The 20,799-nt window shown below is 36.2% G+C and overlaps 1 protein-coding gene across 1 annotated transcript in view; it reads left to right on the top strand.

Annotated features, from left to right (window-relative positions):
• KCNH8 (potassium voltage-gated channel subfamily H member 8) overlaps positions 1-20,799 on the top strand; it is a 180,659-nt gene that overhangs the window by 1,051 nt on the left and 158,809 nt on the right. The window lies entirely within an intron of this gene.

Here is a 20,799-nt window from a genome sequence, read left to right as displayed (position 1 = left end):
TCCCTTTTAAGAAATCTAGACATCGATAGTGGAGGATAAACCAACTCAGATATGAGTTGCTGTTAGCTATTTCTTGACTGAAAACATTGCTGTCTAATTGGTTTGATATCTTCTTGATTATCTATTGGCATTTCCTCTATAGTTCAATTACTGTGTGATTAAGACAACTGAACTGTGATTACTGAATCAGTAAGTTGTAAAATGTCAAGAAAATTATGCAGTCACTGAGATCAATTGCAGAGAAGCACAGAACTGCATTATAACTGCTCTGCTACTCTGAGGATACAGAGATAATTATGATCCAGGGTTGTGTGTAACTGATACTTCACTATAAAGCAATCTCTTGTGAGACTACTTAGATGTACCTTTAAATTCCTTCAGCTACAGAACTCAAAGTCCTTTTCCCCCATCCTCCATCCTTTTATTTCTACAAAGTGTATGGGTATTATTTACTTCCTATTGAAGCGTGCAGCTCTTATTAGAGTTTTGTTGCTGATACTGTCATTTGCCAGGAACACAGTCCTTCCTTTCTTTGTGCTCCGGACCCTACCCCTTAACAATGGTTTCCCTTCAAAGGATGGAGCGCACAGTCTGTGAGCTGTACACACAAACACTTCACAAATCCTATACTGTTCTTCAAAGATTCAATTTAGCAAGCAACATTTGTGATGACATCCAGGTCTCTTATTAAATAAAACACCAGAAAAATGTCTAATCCCCATCATGTCAGTGACGCCAACTGAAGTATGGTAGAAAGTTTATTTCTTACCTGAATTCTATATCCAAATTTAGCTACCATTTTAAGCCAGTGATTTTACTGACCTTCATGAAGTGAAGGACTGGCCTTTTCTTAAACAAAAAACAGACCCCAGCATCTTCCATTGAAATTTAATGCTAACAACTCAGCTACTTTTTGGGGGGATATAACTGAAAAAGAATGTAATTGGGTGTTGAAGTTCACCAGAAAATACAGCATATTATCTTTTTATTATATTCAGTGAAATACTTCTTTTTAGTTCGTTTTCCAGAATTTTTCTTAAATATTAAATAGGGGTGTTCTAGAAGCTGTCATTGTATGATTATTGGCATGTGAAATATTCCAGGAAGTTCGCATGGAAAGACGTTTTGTGAACTACGCAGTCTCACATCTAGAAAAACTTTGCCAGATGATTCTATTCTATGGAAAACTGGAAGCATGTCTCTTAATATACAGAATAACATAACATCTCCTTTAGAGTGTTAAGAGTAAAGTGATGAATCAACTTCATATCATCTGAAACAAAGTTTCAGAAATAGAAAGTCAGTTCAGAAACAGCTCATCTGCTTTCTTGCTTTGGAAATGCTAAATTTAAATATAAAATTAATACTTCTTTAACTGGCCAAAAAAAAATTCAGACAAAGAAGCACAGTTTTTCAAAATGTGCATACATATCTGAACATCAAGTAGAAAAATTAAAACCAATTTATTTTTCATTTAAATTGCCTGTGTGGCTGGTATTCCTGAGCTTGCTCAGGTGGCTAAAGATAAAAGTAATACCCGTGGCTAATCCTTGCAGGAATCAGTCTCATGTCTTACTAGTTTTACAGGTGATACAGTCTGTGAAAAGAATAGGACTGAAACATGGTATTGAACCTGAGGTTATGTTTCACAAACTTTTACCTCCCACATAATAATATTAAAATACTGTCTTGTATCCAATGTCTTTTTTTTAATTTTTTTTTTTCTGTTGTTTTAATATAGTCTGTAGTTAACAGACCTCTTTTCAGTTTAAGCCTCTGGGAAGGATATATTATGTTGTCATCAGTGATAGACTAATCCACCAATGCATCTTTAATCCAGAAGAGGGATAATTCTAATTCCGGGCAAAAGTGCAAGAATGGATTCCAGATAATGTTAGAAAATATGCTTTGCACGGAATTTTCAAAAATTCATTGACAGAACTTTTTTAACTATACTATTGCAGTGATTTATGTTTAATTAGCAGTTATAAATCACACCATGAAATACTGCATATCTCAAAAAATGTATAAAACAAGTTCTTGGCAGGTTCTTCAGCTGCTCAGAATTCTCCCAGTAGATTTTTTTTTTTTTTTGGGCAGTATGTTACACATAAGTATTCTTTACATATAAAACCAATAATATGTGCTAAACAAAGCAATTAGATTAATTTTGGGGTTGCTGTTATCTGTACAGGAGATTGCAGAGGTCTCCTACAAATTTCCTGTGTAACCTGCGTTACACATGTGGAAGAGCAGCATTAATGGTTTGCTTCTCTGGATTTCCATGGCAGAGCTCTTGGATCTGCCTATGTGCTGTTATACTGTCACCTTCTTCCAACTCAAAAATACCTTTTGTGTTCGTGACATCTTAATTTAAGTTAATGCTTTCTCAAAATGTTTCCCCCCCCACCCAAAATGTAAACACCAGGTCATCCAAAGACTTTTGCCCCCTCTGTTAACAATGTGTTTATTGTCTATATGGAAAACAAACAAGCTTTTTCAAATGAGTGGTTTGTGGCTTAGGGGTTTTGGTTGGTTTTGTTTTGTTTTTCTTTTTAGATTTTTGGGTCAAAAAATCTTGAGTAATTGAGTATTTTCAAGTGTGAAAATATTTCAAATATAAGCCTATAATTAACCCCTCCACCAAATATTATGTATGTCAGAAGTGAGTTATTTCACTTCGAGCTTTTGAATGGAAAATTTATATATTGTTGCTTCTTAACCCTATTTAGTTTAGGCAAAGCATTCAGAAATAGGTGCATGGTAGGAAATTATGTCTTATTGTTTTCATACATACATATATATATGTACACGTATGTAAATATTCTGAATGCACAATTTATTTATTTAAATAGATTAAATACACACTAAGTGGTTGCTTCTGAAAATCTGTGAGACTTTCTCAAGGAGCAAAACTAGCAGCGATTCAGCAAATAGCCTTATTAATTTGTATTTAAAAAAGGACAACAATTTTGTTTATGGTTATACTATAAAATGACAGCTGAAGTTCTATAATTATCTCCTGTCTGTCGTATGTGATCAGATTCCAGATTAAGTGTGTACTTCACATCCTTATTGACAAACTTACATGATCAGTCTAATCTGAAGATCAAGCTGAGTGAATTCCTTCTTGCTCAGTGTCAATGGTGATTATTTGTTATTTTTTTATTTGCTGAACAATTCTACATTCAAATATGTTTTCCAATTAAAACCATGCTCAAGTACCAACAAAAAGAACTTTGCACCTAAGCAGTGGTTTTCACAACTAGTTTTTTTTTTTCCTTCATGATAAAATGGAATCAGTTTGCTGGTGGTTTTAGTTACCCTTAAGGTGTTAATGAAAGGTACCTGATGAGAACGCACAGATTCAAGCATCCCAAATGTGATGTCAGAATACTTCTGCTGGCACTGTGGGTAGAATCAGGTTGTCTCTTTTGCATCATCGTCAGTTGGTACAGAGCTGAAAGCCTTTGTTTACAGTGATCTTTCCAGATTGCAGGGTCAGATTACTCCCCCACCCTTCCCCAGCTACTCCCAGCACTTGCTTTCCTGTCTCATAAACAAACTGGTGATGTCTGCTAGGTTGAGCCAATGAGCTAACACTTTCTGCAACTTTGTTGTGAAATTCTGTCTCATTCAGGATGAATTCTATCCTGTCTGCACCAGGCAATGTGCTGCTTAATAGTATCACAGAAACTTCAAAAGCAGAAAAGTGCTTCTTGGCTGCCTGGGGGTTCTCCCTCAAACAGGCTCAAGGAATTGCAGCAGTGTCAGATGTAGGGAAGCAACAACTGAGCTTTCAGGGGAAGGAAGCTATTGATCAGACTCCAGGATCGGAATGGTCCACCTCACAAAGACAAAACATGCTCCAGTTACAGACTGGGAGCAGAGTGGCTGGAAAGCTGCCCAGCAGAAAAATACCTGGGGGTGGGGAGTAACAGCCAGCTGAACATGAGCCAGTGTGTGTGCCCAGATGGCCAAGAAGGACAATGGCATCCTGGCCTGTATCAGCAGTAGTGTGGCCAGCAGGACCAGGGCAGGGATTGTCCCCCTGTACTGGGCACTAGTGAGGCTGCAACTTGAGTGTTGTGTCCAGTTCTGGATTCCCCAATTCAGGAAGGACATTGAGGTGCTGGAGTGGCTACAAAGAGGGACAGTGAAGCTTGTGAAGGATCTGGAGGGCATGTCCTATGCGGAGTGGATGAGGCAGCTGGGGGGGGGTATTTAGCCAGGAGTAAAGGAGGCTCAGGTGTGACCTTATCACTCTCTACAATTACCTGAAAGGAGGGTATAGCCAGGTGGGGACTGGTCTCTTCTCCCAGGCAACCAGTGACAGGATGAGAGGACAGAGTCTCAAACTGTCCTAGGGGAGGTTCAGGTTGGACATTAGAAAGAAATGCTTCACTGTCCCTGGAGGTGTTTAAGGAAAGATTGGACGTGGCACTTGGTGTAGACACAGTATTGTTTGGTCATAGGTTGGACTCGATGGTCTCAGACGTCTTTTCCGACTGAATTGAACTGTGATTCTGTAAAATCCTGTGACCAAAGATGGGTGACTCAAACTGTGATAAGCACTGATCAAAGTCAAAGAGATTTCAAAGAAGTGACAGTGGAAAATCTGGTGGTCTGTCAAACTGTCCCTCTGAAGGAGTAAGAGCAGGGAAGCTGGTCTAGCTCTTTGTCGTAGAGATGAAGTGACTTGACCAGAGGCAAATTTCCAAGGATACTTGTATGGATGCTCTTATGTTAATGCAGAGCTGTTTAGTGCTTTTATTCATATCATTGAACAGGTAAATAATGTGGTGTTCTGAATTAATCATTTATTTGTCGCTGGAAACATATACAGTCAACACTGGAAAAAATATTGCCTGTTCTCAGCTCAGAGCCCAAAACAAGCAGACGTTGCCTCTCTCTACTTGTCTCTGTAAGACACAGCCAGTGCTGCACCTTGCTGTGGTTCCATTACAGAAAAGGGCAAACATGATTTTTAATATAAACTAAGGGTTGGATGTTGGAACCTGTGTTGTGTTGCTACTCTTTGCTGGAAGTAACCAAGTGGCTAGATTAGGCAGCTAACTGGAAAATCTTTTCTTTTGGCACAAGTTTTGGGAGTGTAGAACTTCATGATTTAAGGTTGGTTTATCCAGTTATCATAGCTTTCAGCAGCTATAGTGGCTTCTGATTCTAACTTGAGCTGAAATTGGACCTGAAAGATGGAATTGGAAGGGCTTCAAGGCATCTTAAGACCATGTTTCTTAATTCTTGAGTTCTTGTCCTAAGGATCTGATTCAAGCAAAAAAAAAAAAAAAAAAAAAAAAAAGTGTTCAGGCATTATTTTTGATATGCAATCACTTTAAAGTAATGAAAAAAGGTCATTAAGGTATGTTTTATTCAAAGACCATGTTATTGCTAGAGAAAATACTGACGTATTCAAATTCTTAGGTGGTGTTCTTTTATCTTTTGCTAGATAGAAATAAGATAGAATGATAATTCTGCAGGTCTTCCATTTAGAGGATATATAATTCAGTTATCACACTAATCTTAGATTAATGTTATAAAGTTGGACTAGTAGCACACATCATTACTTCAGAAATAAACTCTGTATTTGAACTCAAGGCAAGCATTTGAGATTTAAGAGTGAAAAATGTCATTAAATAAGGGGTTGGGGTTTTTTCTGAGTACCAAAATGTTACTCTGTATTGTTTCAGGGTAGAAACCTGATACAGAGCACAGTGATCAAAACAAATCTGTATATTTGAAGTGACATATATTTGAATGAATGTGTACTTTGTGTGAGTGGAAGAAATGCTTTAGTGTTTCAAAACCTTAGATGATTATCAGGATTCCCACTAGAGAGTTTCTGTAAGTGTACCTTTTTTTCCTTCTCCAAGCATATACTTTCTTCTCTGCTAACATTTCAATGAGTAAATAGGCTTATCCTGAAAACAGATTTCGCTTGTTGTTATCATTACATTTGTACATTCAATCTCTATTTTATAATTTTTTAATATTATTTGTGCAGGTAGCAATTTTGTACGTATTCCCAGTCTTTTTGGATGTAAAGGAAGTGTGCTCGGAGTACTTTTCAGGGCAACAAACAATAGAAATACAACCAAAACACTGCCTCATGCACATGTAGAAGTATAAGCAAATAGACGTACATGAATTTATTAAAATAAATCAGGCAAGGAATGGGTTTACAGAGCATTAACTGCTCCTAGTACTATTCTGAGGAAATGAATTTTTGGAAGAAAAGCAAGGTACATATATTACATATGTTGTATCCTGGAAAAGGTTAACAAAGACAGTTGCTACAACAGTTTTGCATTATCATAAGCAAGCTCATCTTACCTTGTGTTAGAGTGACTAAAAGAAAAAAGCAGGTGAGGAACAACCTGCTCACAGAGTAATGGTGTTTCTTGACCACTCAATCTAAAAATAAAATAAATAAGAAAGAAGGAAAAAAGACAGGGTGGCAGGGGAAGGAAGGGGGAAGGGGAGGCACAGCAAGATGAAGAAACAAACAAAATATTCTCAAATCACAGACAGGAGAGAGACTTCCTTGACAGTAAAAAAAGTCTTCATTTGGACTTTATCTTGCCAAGTGCTTCTGGCTCCTTCTGTTTTCTGGTACTACTGATAGCAGTATTTAAAAGACTTTGGAACAGGTGTTGTTCTTAAAATACTAGCGCATTCAACATTGAACTTGACATTAAATATCATCTGAGCATCCCTAAAACTTAATGCTGGCTGTCAATCATTTCAAGGACAGCTGAAGACAATTGTGTTATGGAGAAATATGTTGTCTTCCCTGTTGATCTTTTGAAGAGAAAACAGCTTCCAGTGTGCCAGCACTCAATTCACTTTCTCCTCAGGCATTATTTCTGATGACTAGGAGTCTAGGATTATTTTGCTTTTTCTCTATTTTAAACCTATAGAAGAACAGAAGGATTCATCTGAACAGAATGGACCTGAAATTCATTGTTACAGCTTTATTTGGTGGCCTTTTCTTTTTGCTTTCCATCTCACTCCACAGCTAGTTATGATACGTGACTAGACATCTTATTCTAAAAGTATGAAAGAGAACTCTGAGTTGGTCCTTTCATCATTTCTTCGATGTTTAAAATAAGAAAATTGTCCTCGGACAAATAGCTTGGGTTATTTTTTTTCTCCTAAGTGTCAGATAACTCCTGGACAAGTGATGAATGTGTTTTTGCATAACTTCTGCCTTTTCTCACATTTTGGAATTTATAATGATATGAAAAACAATGGGGAAATTATATTGTTGTCAAAGAAAATATTTTTGCAGAAAAAACAACCTTCTTTGTGGAAGATCAAAAATATTCTTTGGAGGGTAAAAAACCTTCAGAAGTCAATAATAATCACAGTGCATCAGTGACAAACTGTGATTTTTTCTAATGATCGAAATGAAAATACACAATATTTTAATTAATATATTTCTTTTTAATATATGGATTGTGTTTGTGAGATTATAAGACATTCACTGCATTTATTAAACTGTATTGTTTCTTTATTGAGTTGAAAGATCTTGAGGTTTGGCATTTGGACATAACATTTTCTCTTTTTCACTTCCAGAACAGTGGGAAGAAACATGTACCTCATAAAACCTGTAGTTGTAGAATTAAATGTTAGGGATTTAAATAATTAAGTGTTCAATGTAGAAAAGAATGGTTAATAAATATTAATGAAAGGTCTTGAGCTACACGTTTGCCAAGATTAAGGAAAATTAACAAGATCACTGATTTTCAGAGGAATATATATAGCTATGAGTTGTGTCTGCTTCAGTGCTGTAATAATTGGGTGAGAGCATGGGAGGAAAAAGATGAGAGAATAGTGTGATTATACACTACATTTTGGGGGCCTTTCAAGGTCTTGCCATAAATTAGTGTTTGGGATTCTCAAAACACAGTTTTAATGGTCCTGTTTGAAGCAGAACTGTGCTACAGTACACTATGAGTAAGTTGCCTTCTTAGTCATGCTTGAGAGTTGCTTCTACACTGTAAGAAGAAAACAGGTTGCATTAGAAATCCTGACTTTCTTTACTACCTCTCTGTATTTTTACAGGAATATTTACCTAAAGTTGTTTGTTTGGTTGGTTGGTTGGGTTTTTTTTAGTTGGCATATATGAGAAGTTTAGAATTCATAAGGAGAGTGATTCTGCTGATGCTGCCTTGCAGATCACGTATCTGAGAGTGGTTAGAGCAAGGCATGCTCCATGGATCTGTTGCCAACGACTTCTTGCCTGGAATTAGGCAGGTGATGGCTTTTCCATTGTACTTCACTGAGTCATTCCTTAAGGAAATGGATGGGAGGCTTGGCCACCCACATCAGTTAAGTGAACTCACTGCACTGCAGTAGAAGACCACAGAGGGAGGATTCATCCTTTACACGCTCACAGGTATGCCAAAGCTTGAGATGGTTAAAGCATAATTCCAGATTTTCCTCTGATATGGTGGAAGTTTGCATCCCACTATTTTCAATTCCATGTGAAAGCTTGCCATTTTCCCCTCTGAATTAGTGATTTTTTTTTCTTCAAATTCATTAGCAATTACAATTAATTATTAATTAACTTGTTTTTGTACCTGCAGAGAGTAAGTGGTGTCTGAATTTTGAAAAAGTAGTCCATTCTCCTTTAAGATGTATTAAAAACCTTGTAAAAACCCAGATAATAAGCAACTTTAAACACAAAATTGATTATTTTTTTTTTAAGTTTACTTACAGTATGAACTGGAGCGGTGATTGATTTTTCGAGGTAAGGGATAGTCCTAGGTGGTAAAGTGTACAAGTGATCTTTGGCCAAGAAAGAAAAAAGGAGGGAGCAGCTGTGAAGAAGCAGAGATGGATTGACTGATGGGATTGCTGAGTGAGCAGCAGGTATTGCTTTGGAATGAACCGAATGCTTCCCCACACTGCTGATCGATCCCTGCAGCAGACGCAGTGATCAACAGCAGTCAGGAGGGACAGGTGGAAATTACTGCAGACATTTAAACACATCAGTCATAATTCTTATATAAATAAAACAGGCAGGTGTTGTACTGTGTTCGTACTGCTATGAGCAGGATCCAGATGGGGATTTGGAATTTTGGTTCCAATTACAGCTCAGTGCTAATCATCGAATTAGATAGTGGGAGCAGTAACTCTTGGAGAAATGCAGAGACTTTGACGCCTGCATCCAGTTGGAGCTATCTGAATTGAAGATTTTCCCCACTTGTGTCCCAATTAAATAAGACAATTATGTATCAAAAATGTGCTTCCTTTTGACACCAACAGTATCTTCAGAAAAGCAGTTATCTATCTGGACTTTTCAACACTTTTTATGTCAAATATGTTTACAAATAGAGAAACATATATGAAGGTGATAACCTGCCTTAATTACAGAAGAAATCATGCTTCAGATAGGATAAATAGTTCATTTATTCATTTTTCTGCTGGTGTGTGTCCCCTGGGAATGATTGCTTGAACTGTCAGGGGAACTGCAGGCCTTCCGTTTGTGTCTTTTGTGGTGAATAATTATAGTGGTGCTAATTTCTGCTGGGTTTTTTGTGGGTATGCTTTTTAAACATAAATAATCACAACCTGATATTGTATCAATCTCACCTGGAATATATCGAATTATTAAAGCAATAACTTTATATAAATTGGTATGATCTCTTGGAAAGAAAATGGTGCAAATAAAAGCAGCCACTGTATGCATCACTAAGCAAGGTGTGAAGTACAGGCGAATAGTTCAACTAGCAGTCTCACAAGTGCCTAATGAGTGTCTGTTCCAGGGAAGCAGCAGATTAAGTTCAGGGAGATAACAGTCATTTAATAAATAAATAAATAATCTGGAACTATAGCAATTAGTTTGCATTTTGCCTTTATCCTTCATTTTAAAACAAGTTTCCCTTTTATGAATTCAGTGTAGGCAAGGTCCTCTCACTGATGGGAAGACAAAGGCCAGAAAGCCCCACAACAGAAGTACTGTGTGACCCACACCATGATGGATGGATCTTAATAAGCCGAGTTTTAGGAGCTGAGTGAAATAATTACAAGTAAAGCTAAGAGGTTAGAATTAATTGGGAGAATAACATTAGGTTTTTTCCTCAGCCTGATATGGTTGATATGTCAGTTTATATGAACTGTCATTGAAAATAACACTTCAATGTGCTTGACTAAAGGTTATGAGATGTATTCTGCCCCCTTTACATGTTCTGTTTTATGCTGGGATGACTTTCTAAGATAAGAAAGAATGAAGAAGGAGGAAGTTTTTTACATCTATAGCATGAAGGTATTGGCTTCTAACCTTCTGATGCTCAGAAGTATATAAAATTGATTGTATTTAATTAAGATGTACATAGTGTTTATTCGATGAAATATTTGCCTAAAGTGAAGTTAAAGAGAAAGAATTCTTGTAATGGTGCTTCTTAGTTTGATAGTAGCTGTTTTTCTAGCTATTAAATTTTGACATATTGCTGTGCTGAGCACAGTGATTTTATTTCATCTGTTTTAAAGCTTAGAGTATTGTAGCAGTTTGCATAGCACTTGAATATTTTGTTGTTCATTCATCATGGCTAGTTCATGGCTTCCAGGGAGAGTTTGTGAATGGCAAAATAAACCAAATATAATAACAGAATAGTTTGCTCTTGAAAGCAGGTTCTTCCTGATAGGTTTTCAGGCTTGGCAAGCAAAGTTTGTGGCAGTAAAATACTGCAGTGAGTGTTCTAACAGTTTGGCTGTGCAAAAAACTGAATCTTTGCTTTTTGACAGACCAGTATTTTCTGTGGTACATAAGACCATGCCATCTTGGGCCACATGACACAGAATATCTCTGGGGCTGGTGATGCAACTTTGGAAATATCTTCCAGCCAGACTCAGTCCAACTGTATGGCTTGCTGTTCTGCTGCAGGGAAGCAGCAATACTCTTGTTTTGGGAACCTCTTTTCTAGATTAGTCCTTGAATAATAAATCAAGTATCAGAGCTGGCATCTGCATAAACAGTGTGGACACCTGACACGAAAGGGTCTGAATTATGGCACTGTGTGACAGTCATAGGCCTGTGTTCTGGGATTATGAGGCAATAGTCAAGAACAGTTCTCTGAAGTACCAAGAAAGTAAAGTAGTCCCCAGAAATAAATCAAATTTTTTACAGAAATTTGATCTCTTTCTGGTAGTACTGCTGCTCCACAGTAAGGGATGTGTTTGTTACTCTTGTTAAATTTTCAGTGGTTCCTAGATGAATTTATACTTGCACTTAAAATCAAACACATGATGTTATTACAGAAAACAAACCAAAACATGTATCTGAACCAAAACATTTATCTTCAGTTTTTAATTATCTGAAATTTTGGATCAATCCTGAAATTTTATCAGGTTTTAAGCTTTAAAAGTAATTTTCAGTAGCATTTTGCATTTTGTTGCTCAAGAAATGTCATGATGACCAAAATAATTTCAAGATCTCTTGTAGCATCCAGGTAGTTCTGTTGTTAAAATGTAGTGCTAGAGAACTTAGTAGCTACAGCAGAAGAGAAATACAGAAGTAACAAGAATGAAGGCTGTACCTTATTTTCACAAGTGCAAATTACTATGAGAGTTGCAGTTACAAGACTTTCACAACTAAAACCACCCTTGCGCCATATCTACCCCATTCTTGCCATGAAAGCGACATGTTTCATGCCCTTAATCCTTCCAGCATAGTGACTTTGTATGAATGGATTGTTGCACATGAGAAGCATATTTCCATCCTTACCATGTTTCTAAAATTGCTCCTATAAAATGATATCCTGACAAGACCAGACTAGCTGAAAATGTTAAACACGGCTTAAACTATACTGATGAAAGACAAGAAGGAACAAAGCTTGGAACTAGATACTCTAGGTCACAGAAACTCATCTTGCATTAGAAACAGAAAATATCTCGCTTTTTCTAATCTTGTAATGTTCTCAATCACAGACTTTGAAGAAATGAAGAGAATTTTTCACGACACGGGATTTGTAACAACCTACACTATGATGAAGCAGCATGTCTATAAAGAGCAATTCTATCTTTACTTGCAATGCATATCTTTCAGAACATTAATGCCCAGTCAGCAAGACAAAAACTTTTCATATAAATGTAGTTTTAAATGTCCAGGAGGAAAAAATATTCCTCTAAGAATGTACTCTACTTTCCAAAAAGTCTTTCTAATAACACAGTTTTCACGTAGCTTTCAGACCAAAATTAGAAAGCAAGTTGCATGAATGTTTAAAAGGAAAAAAAAGCCTAAAACTAAAAGACAACCCAAACAAATTTACATCAGTAAAAATGCAGCAACAATAAATTTATTGTTTCATATCGATATATCAATATATTTTTATTTCAGAACTTCAGGACTGCAATATTGTGTTCTACCACACTTTGGGAAGCATCAAAACCAGAGTGGTTTTACTGGTATTAACTGCATTTTCTGAGGCACAGCTGAATTTGTTTTCAATCCACTGAAAGTAAAAATAGAACTACTATGAGTACTCTAACGTGTTGTGGTGTGTTTCCTTGCTTTCTAAATCATCAAGACCAGAACCTCCTGGCACTTTAACCAGATGCACTTATCTTTTTCTTCAGTGTACTATCTTTTATGATTACTTCCATTCCAACTGGGTACCAGTGACCCAACCTGACTTTCTCCCAAGACAGTTCTTGACTCAGCTCAGATCAGTTGGAAAATTTCTTTTCCCAAGTATGAGAGAGTTGTCCTTGAAGTGTGGGGACATTCAGTTGCTTACTCGTTCACCAGACTAACTGCAGAAATACTGGGAGTTTTTGTTTCCATAAATAATACATAGGTTCCATACTGTTTAGTGAGACCTACAACACAAGCCCAAGTTCTTCTCCATAACTGAAATATAAAATCAGTGATGAGGAATGGAAACCTTTAGACCCTAACCCAGGACTGGTCACCTTTAATACACAGTGAACATGGTACCAATCCAAATGGACATCTAGCAAATTTCTTTGGATAATCCTTTTCCTTTTAGTTAGCAATTTTGGTTTCCTCATTTTACAAAGTGCTGAAATTCTAACATTTAAAATTTGCTAAAGTATCAGATAAAAAAAAAGTCTTCAGCTCTTGCAAATATGTGAAAGGGGTAACAAATGATTCTGTGTGCCAAAGAACCCTTCTTTCCTCTTGCAGTTGAGCTGCTATATGAATATTCCGTAATCCAACACAGTCAAGTTGACACTGATATTTTGTGAAAATGGAGCACAATTAATTTCTCTCCTGGCTGTTTTATAAAGCTCATTGTATCTCTTCTTCCCTGATAAATATTGCTGAAAATAGGCAGGGGATTTAGTGTTGAGAAGAGAGGAGATGGGGAGAAGAACCACAGGTGTATGGGAAACACAATCACTTAAGTCCTGTTTGCTTTATCCCAAAAAGCAGCAGTACATTAAAACTTTCTTGAGAGATTGAGCAAGCATGGGCAATCCGTAGCAGTTTAAATATCACCCTTTGTAACACTCTGAAATAGACATCCAACTGATTCTGTATTGGAGCTTTCCATTTAAGACGTTTTTGGCTTCAGTATCCTAAAATAAATGCGATACATAATTCTGAGTCTATTGCTGCGAGGGAGGAAATAAATCAATTGAAATGCTCAGAAGATAGTCCTATATGCTATTTGTCCTTCTTGCTATTTTAGACAGGAGGATTTTTTAGCACTGAATACCTCTGAAAGGGATGGTAAATGTGGCACTATTTTTCCTTCCTTAACTGGTTCAAGTTATTTGCAGAATGGAGTATGGGATAGTGCTTTTCTTTCTTTCATCTGCAGAGGGAATCTTGCATTCCTAATCTTTAGTGTTTCTTGGATGCACTTTAATTAGAGGTCTAAAATAGACTATATAACTCCCCATAAAACTTATAAGAATCTTGTAATAGCTCCTCTCAAATCTCTCACATCTGGAGATAGTGAAACCGATTATGTTTGAGGGTTGCCTTTTACTGCTTTTATGGAAGGATTTTGCATAACACCATGAGAATCACACCTCTTAAGAGAACTGATGCAGAAAGTGAAATAGAGTGGTCAAAAGCAGAGCCACTTTGTTTTTTGTAGTGCATTTCTTTCCATGCAGATGGACTTGAGCTAATTTCATTAATAGAAATTACTGCCTAAGTGGAATAATTTATTTGCTTGAAACAATTTAGAAATAAATGACACTTAAATGAGTTTTCTAACAACATTCATTTTTACACAGTTTCAGCTAAATCATATATTAGCACACAAAATGAAGCAGCTGGAGATGGTTCTGACACTTGAGAAAAGACACAGATTTATATCCATAAATTTAACCCATCTGGGTATGAAGAATATTTTTTTAGATATGTGTGATATTGGTAGCAGTCTTAATATGCACATAATGTATTTTCCAATAATTAAACCATTATTTGAGTATATATTCAGTTATTTAATATCTTTAATATTGCTGAATAATACTTTCTTTTTGCCTAAAAATGTACTAAGGAGTATGAACTTAGATGGTTTAGTTATTAGAATCAAAGTCTGGCTGCTGTTTGTTGGGGTTTTTTTTAAATACTAAAATAATCACTAATGTAATGACCAATGAATCACACATCGCAAGATACTTCTAATCCTTCATACAGTCTTTTGTGGTTTTCCCAAGAAAACAATTTCTTCCTAAAATAACAACATTATCTGGCATGCAGTGTCTGAACATCATGTACTTACTATATTCTCTGTTGTTCTATGCAATGGCAAAAATTATATCAAAGTTTCCATATAAACTGAATCATTGATTTATAACATTTTATACTATTAAGTGTTTCAAAATAGTTTTATCCACTGTTAGGAAGAGTTATGTAGCTATGCATTTATAATATAAAAATCAGCAGAACAGAAATACTTTTAAATATTACTTCACAATCAATGATTGTAGAATGCCAGATCTTTATCATTAACGATGAAAAATAGGGGAGTTTGGTTGTCTTGGCCTGCACTCATACTTCCACATGTGGAAAATGGGGTAACAAGTCCTTCTGACATGTATCAAAATACAGATACAAAATTATTTTATGCACAATCATCCATGTCTGATGAGTCAGCATGCTATATATAACTTGCAGTGCATTATTTTTTATAAGTGACTTCATTCTTGGGAATGTAATTTTCAGATACGTCTAAGGAATTAAGTCAATTTTAAACTAAAATTTGAAACTTCTGGAGGACCAAATGTTTCAGTGTCTTTATTAGGAACACACTTGCAAAATGGATTTCCAGACACGGGAAAGGGACAGGCGGGTCCAGATGGTGTTTTCGCCATCTGAAAAGCACCCTTCTCTTCATTGATTAGAGCACAGAAGTAAGGAATAAATGTCTGAAATTTGACAGGACAAAAGGAACCACTAGTGGTCTTTTTCCCCGTGTTTAAATGGCCATACAGGCCACAGTTATGAAGTTCAATCATTGAACAATATTGATTATTTTAAATAAATTAATTTAAAAATCCATCCATCTGTATATCTTTTTTTTTTTTTTTTTTTACAGCAAATTCTAATTGCTGCCGTGATAGAATTCAAAACCAATTCAGAGATAAAATTTCTTTCTGACAAACCAAGTTAATATTGATGTTTGAACTTAATGCTACTGGTTGTATTTATCATCAGTAGTAGGTTACATCTGCAGAGCAATGTATTGAAAGATTAGTGCCAAATTAAAACTGGGAATGGTATTTCACAGGGTTGCTCTGATTTTACTCTAGGTCTGAACTTAACTCTGTTCTTAATGAAGCTAAATTGCAAATTAAAAGCCCTGTATTACCCAAGGCTTTCAATGGAGAGATAAATAGTGTAGATGTAGAAACAGATGAACATGAGAAGCTGCCTACTCTAGGTTACAAGGAAACAGAAGGGGGTCAGGAGCTATTGGGTTGTTGTTTGCCACTTATCTCATGTTAGTTCATAATCCTGCAGGCCTTTGGGAGATTACAGTGGAACAGAGCAGTCCTGTAACAATGCTTCATGTAGCAATAATCCGGAAAAAACCTCTTTCCCAGAAAAACAGAAGGAGCTCTGACCACGTACCAAAACATAAACCTTTTCAGAGTAAGCCCTCTCAGGTTGGAAATACTGTCTGCTTGCCACTGTGTGCTCTCCTTCACTGCTCCTCAGGAACTTGCAAGCCCAGACTTCAAAAAGGAAAGAGCGCTGAAAATGTCATTCCACAGATCAGATCTTTCACAGATAGAATATTTTCCATGGGAATGTTATCCTCATCTCTCTTGATACTGCTTGCAGCTGTGCAAGGTGTTTCATTTCATAATGGGAAAATACACAGGCAGTAGGAACACTTCATAGGAAGTATTTGAGGTCTGTGCTTTTTAACATCAATTCAAACTACCTTACATCATGTCTCTTGTTAATGAGTTTGCATTAAATGTGGGATGTGGTCTGAACAGCCCATAACAGTGGGGTTGGACCTTTAAGGTCCTTTTGAACCCTAACCATTCTATGATTCTATGAACAGGTCACCTCTATGTTCTTTAACTTAGATTTAAAACCTGTATGCGTGAACACTGTATGGTATCTGTGGTGTGTTTCACATTTGCTGGATGCATTGCACCAACCCAGATGACCTGCTAATTCCATGCAATCTGTGGGAGAGGTAGAGTGGGCATGGAAACCTGGTACAGCAGGTAGTCTCCTGGCCTGGAATGGCAGGAGGCATCGGCAGCACTGTGCATGGTGTCCTGTAACAACATACCTGATCCAGTGAGACCACAGTAATATGCACAGTAGACTGCATTTCTGCTGTTTTCTGAAGGTGATAATCCACGTGTTACGCTGATGGTCTGTCCCTCAGTAAAGGCTTTGTTCACTATTTCTGCATGTCCCGTTATCATGCTTTCTATCTTGCTCCTTCCGAAGTAAGTCCATGGGTGTGTATTGCACAAAAATACAGGAAATTAAATTCTTCCCAGGTAGGAAGACTGAGTGTGGTATGAGGCAAATCTGAGGGGAAATTCGGAATTCTGATAGTTCTGGGGTTGAGTAGAAGGCTAGCATTTTGGATGGTTTAAGTTATACCGACATTCTGGCTCTTGAGGCAGTTACAAGGCTGAGTAAATAACAAAATTCCCTAATTCAATTTGCTTCCATTCTTGAAATGAGACACCATGTACTCCTAACTTGCAAGGGAGCTCTGAAGAATATTTAATGCTTTTAAAACATCTTGAAGACGTACAATGATCTGCAAATATTGTCTATCATTCCTTAATTACTAAGAAATTATTTACTTCCCAAATCCATTAACACTGTTATTATTTTACCTTTTGGTTACTGCTCTGAATAAATGTTTTCTCGAACAAAGATTTCAATTAAACTTAAAAAAAAGAAAAAAAAATTATTTTTACCCTGGTCAAACTTAAACCTCCTTTGGAGTGAGTGGCCAATTCCATCAATGCCCCACCCCTATTTGGCAGAGCAGTAAGGCTGTGCTAAGTTCCAGCTGTTGTGATATGTCACCCACAGAACAATACTGAAACTATCATATTGTTTGTTTAACTCCATCTTAACAGAAATTTTGGGTTTCTTAGTTATGAAGCCAGTTTTGTTTTGAGAAGATTTATGGTTTTGATGTAGTTTCGTGTTGTCCAGATATCATTGCCAAATTATTTGAAAGAGAAACTTCTTGTAGAAATGGGTTTATTTCCATGTTCTTTTCAAAAATATAATGTTGCTGTTACTCCTTATCATTTTGTGCCTCAAACATATTTTTTTTCCCTTGTACATTTTTTTCAGCTGCAGTTACCCATTCCTTCTGAATGCAATATGATTTTTTTAAAAAATCACGATATGAAACAAATTATAAAGGATCTTTCTTTTCCTTTTTCTTCTTTTTAACTTCTAGGTACTTCATTGCCATTTTAAAATTACAGGAGTTAAATTTTCTTCCTTTCTGTGTGTAAATGCTCCACACCCACTTTCTAGGAGTCAGAGTGATGGATACATGGGACAGATCAGGGAAATTAATAGGTGGAAGACCAGACCTTCTATTTGCTAAAAACTGCTAAGCCTTAAGCCAAAAATGTATATATGCTACTCTTTCAGAGACTCAATGTAGAGAAATCCTACTATGATGGACCTATTGGAATGCCTGTTCCTGGAATTTCCATTTTCTTCCTTTCCTTAACATCTGAAAGTCTATTGTTTTGGTTTGGGTTTTTTCACATCTATTTCATAGTATTCAGTGTATTTTTACGTTCTTATACTGCCTTTTTTGCTTTTCCATAGGGACTGGGTGTAGATGGGCAGTGAAGAAGAGCATGACCACAAATGACCTCCTCTATGGCCCTCATGCTTTCCAGCTGCACAGCTGGCTGTCACTCCAGCTGCTCTTCAGTTATCACATCCACTGCTCCTGCTTAGGAAGAACTTAATTGGTTACTGGCTGTTAAAGAAGTGTACTCAACCCTGATGACTCCCAACTTGTCACAGGCCATGGCTTAGTCTCTTCTCCTTTTTTGTACTATATGAATTTTTCCAGGCCCACTCTTTAACTGTTTGTGTGCAAATCATGGGAGTGGTGGCACTTTCTCTTAATATATTCTGTAAGATTTCACCAAAAATAGCCTTTGAAACACATGAAAACAAGAATTTACGTAACAGGAGCAAGAAAAATATCTTCTGAATTGTAAAAGTTCACATTTATTTAAATCTTAACCTTTAAACCCTTGGAGGAAGGAAAAGTATCCACAGGACACTGTGGCTCAGCAATAGCTTATTGTTCAGACTGAAATACTTAAGAAAACTCCTATGCCTATGTGCAGCCAAAAATATATATAATAAATGATGAATGGCAAACCTTAAAGCAGATTTTTTGTTGCAAGGCAATAGGAGAAAATCCCTATTTTAAAAAAAACAATATTATAAGCCTTGTTTGCCATCTGTTTTTAATAGTAGGTTTTCATGTTATGTGATAGAGTTTCTGCTGTTTCTTGGACAATTTCATACACACTCTCAGATCAGGATGTGCCATAAATATCAGAGTATAAATAATCTATCTTTATACAAACATTTCATAAATAATGTAGGGTGTTACAAGAATGAGCAAGCATAAATTGCAAGGCAACCTTTTGAAACACTGATAAATATATGCAACAAAAATTTGTAACATTTTTTCCTAAATTGTAACAGCTACACTCTGATGTAGTAAGGAGACAAAGTGAATGGTTAATATACAGAAAAAAAAGAGTATTTTCAGGCATTGTTAGTTGTAAATACAGACTATAATTTTCTTTTCATCTATTGCAGTGCTAGGTGAGAATATTACTACACTACTAGTAAATCAACTAAGGAAAAAAGCTGATATATACCCTACTTCTGAAAATCATGATGTTAAGTAATGGTGCTTTGTGCAGTAGTCTATGAAAACATTTTTGGGTGTATTATTGCCAGATGATACTCATATCAAAATGCAAAAGTAGCATTTAAAAAAATTCTGCTCAACTATTGGTTAAAAACACAATTTCTTTTTTTCCTCCTGTAATTGATTTATCACAGAGCATAACTTTTTTTTCTGTGTGAATTTGAATCCTGAGTACTTCTTTGTAATTAACTACTTTGATTTCTTAAGCATATTTTATATGTAGAATTTCTTAATGAAATTCATTCCTTTTCCCATTGTCTCTTCCAGTGATGATATGTTCCATTCACTTCTGAAATTCTGTAGACTGCAGCATGTTCTCCCTGAAAACACTTTGATAATTTCAATAGTTTATCTTTATGTTTTCCTTTTTGTTTTGAAAAAATGCACAATTTAAAACTAGATGTAGAGGCAAAAATATGTGGGAAAATTTATTATAAAAAGAGTTGTGAGTTTTTTCCTATGTATCACATATGATTATGTCTTAGAGTCTTTCAGCTCTGTTAAACGACTTGGAGATAATTGATTTTAGTGGAGAACAAAAAATGTTCACATATTTTGCATCATGCATGTTGTTAAGTGGGCACGTATTATGCTTTTATTTAATCAATTGCAGTTACCAGCAAATAATGTCAAGTCTAACTTATGGTATATTACTGATGAAAAGTATGATCATGACATACTTTAATGACATGCAGGGCTCCAAATACTCCAACTGTTTATCACTACAGGATCATTTATCTTTATTTTCATGTGTGATTTATATGTGGTAGGTCAGAGGTGCTTTTGGAAAGTGAAGCAGCACTAGGCACCTTCCACTTTCCTGTACAGTCAGATTATCCATTTAGCTTAATTATAGTGTAGGAAAAACACTACAAAAGATATTCTGTTTATTAATAGTTTTTAAATGCTGAAAGGAGTAACAAGAACCAGCAAAAAGTGAAATTACCCTTCTAAGTGTTTCCAAAAGTTGCAGCAAAAAAATATCCAGATGTACGTGTGGCTTTGAATATGACAGTATTTCTCTACCAGGCAGTGCTATGCATGCAAAATGAGAATGGGTGGTGAACACTCATCTGGGATGGATTGCATTGAAAAACACGGTGAAATCCTGCAGTTTTAGAAAACAAAGTGGGACACTGATTATTTTGTCAGAGCACAAATCCTTTGCTTGTATTCTGTGTCCCAGTGGCTGGTGTTAAATTCTGTTCAGCAATTCAGTTCCTTTGATAAGTGGCCTTGTTATCACACTGACTTCTCTCACAAAGTTGTTTTTCTTTTTGTTCTTTATGCTTTATCATCACACCAAGCATCTTCCCAGTCTTCTGTCTGTAGGGAGATTAAGAATAGGTTCCTGTGTATATAGCAGACTCCAAGGGAA

Source organism: Corvus brachyrhynchos, unplaced genomic scaffold (genome assembly GCF_000691975.1).
Source record: "Corvus brachyrhynchos isolate BGI_N302 unplaced genomic scaffold, ASM69197v1 scaffold53, whole genome shotgun sequence".
Classification (NCBI taxonomy): Eukaryota; Metazoa; Chordata; class Aves; order Passeriformes; family Corvidae; genus Corvus; species Corvus brachyrhynchos.
Note: the sequence above shows the minus strand (reverse complement) of the source record. Positions and strands in the feature narration are given on the sequence as shown.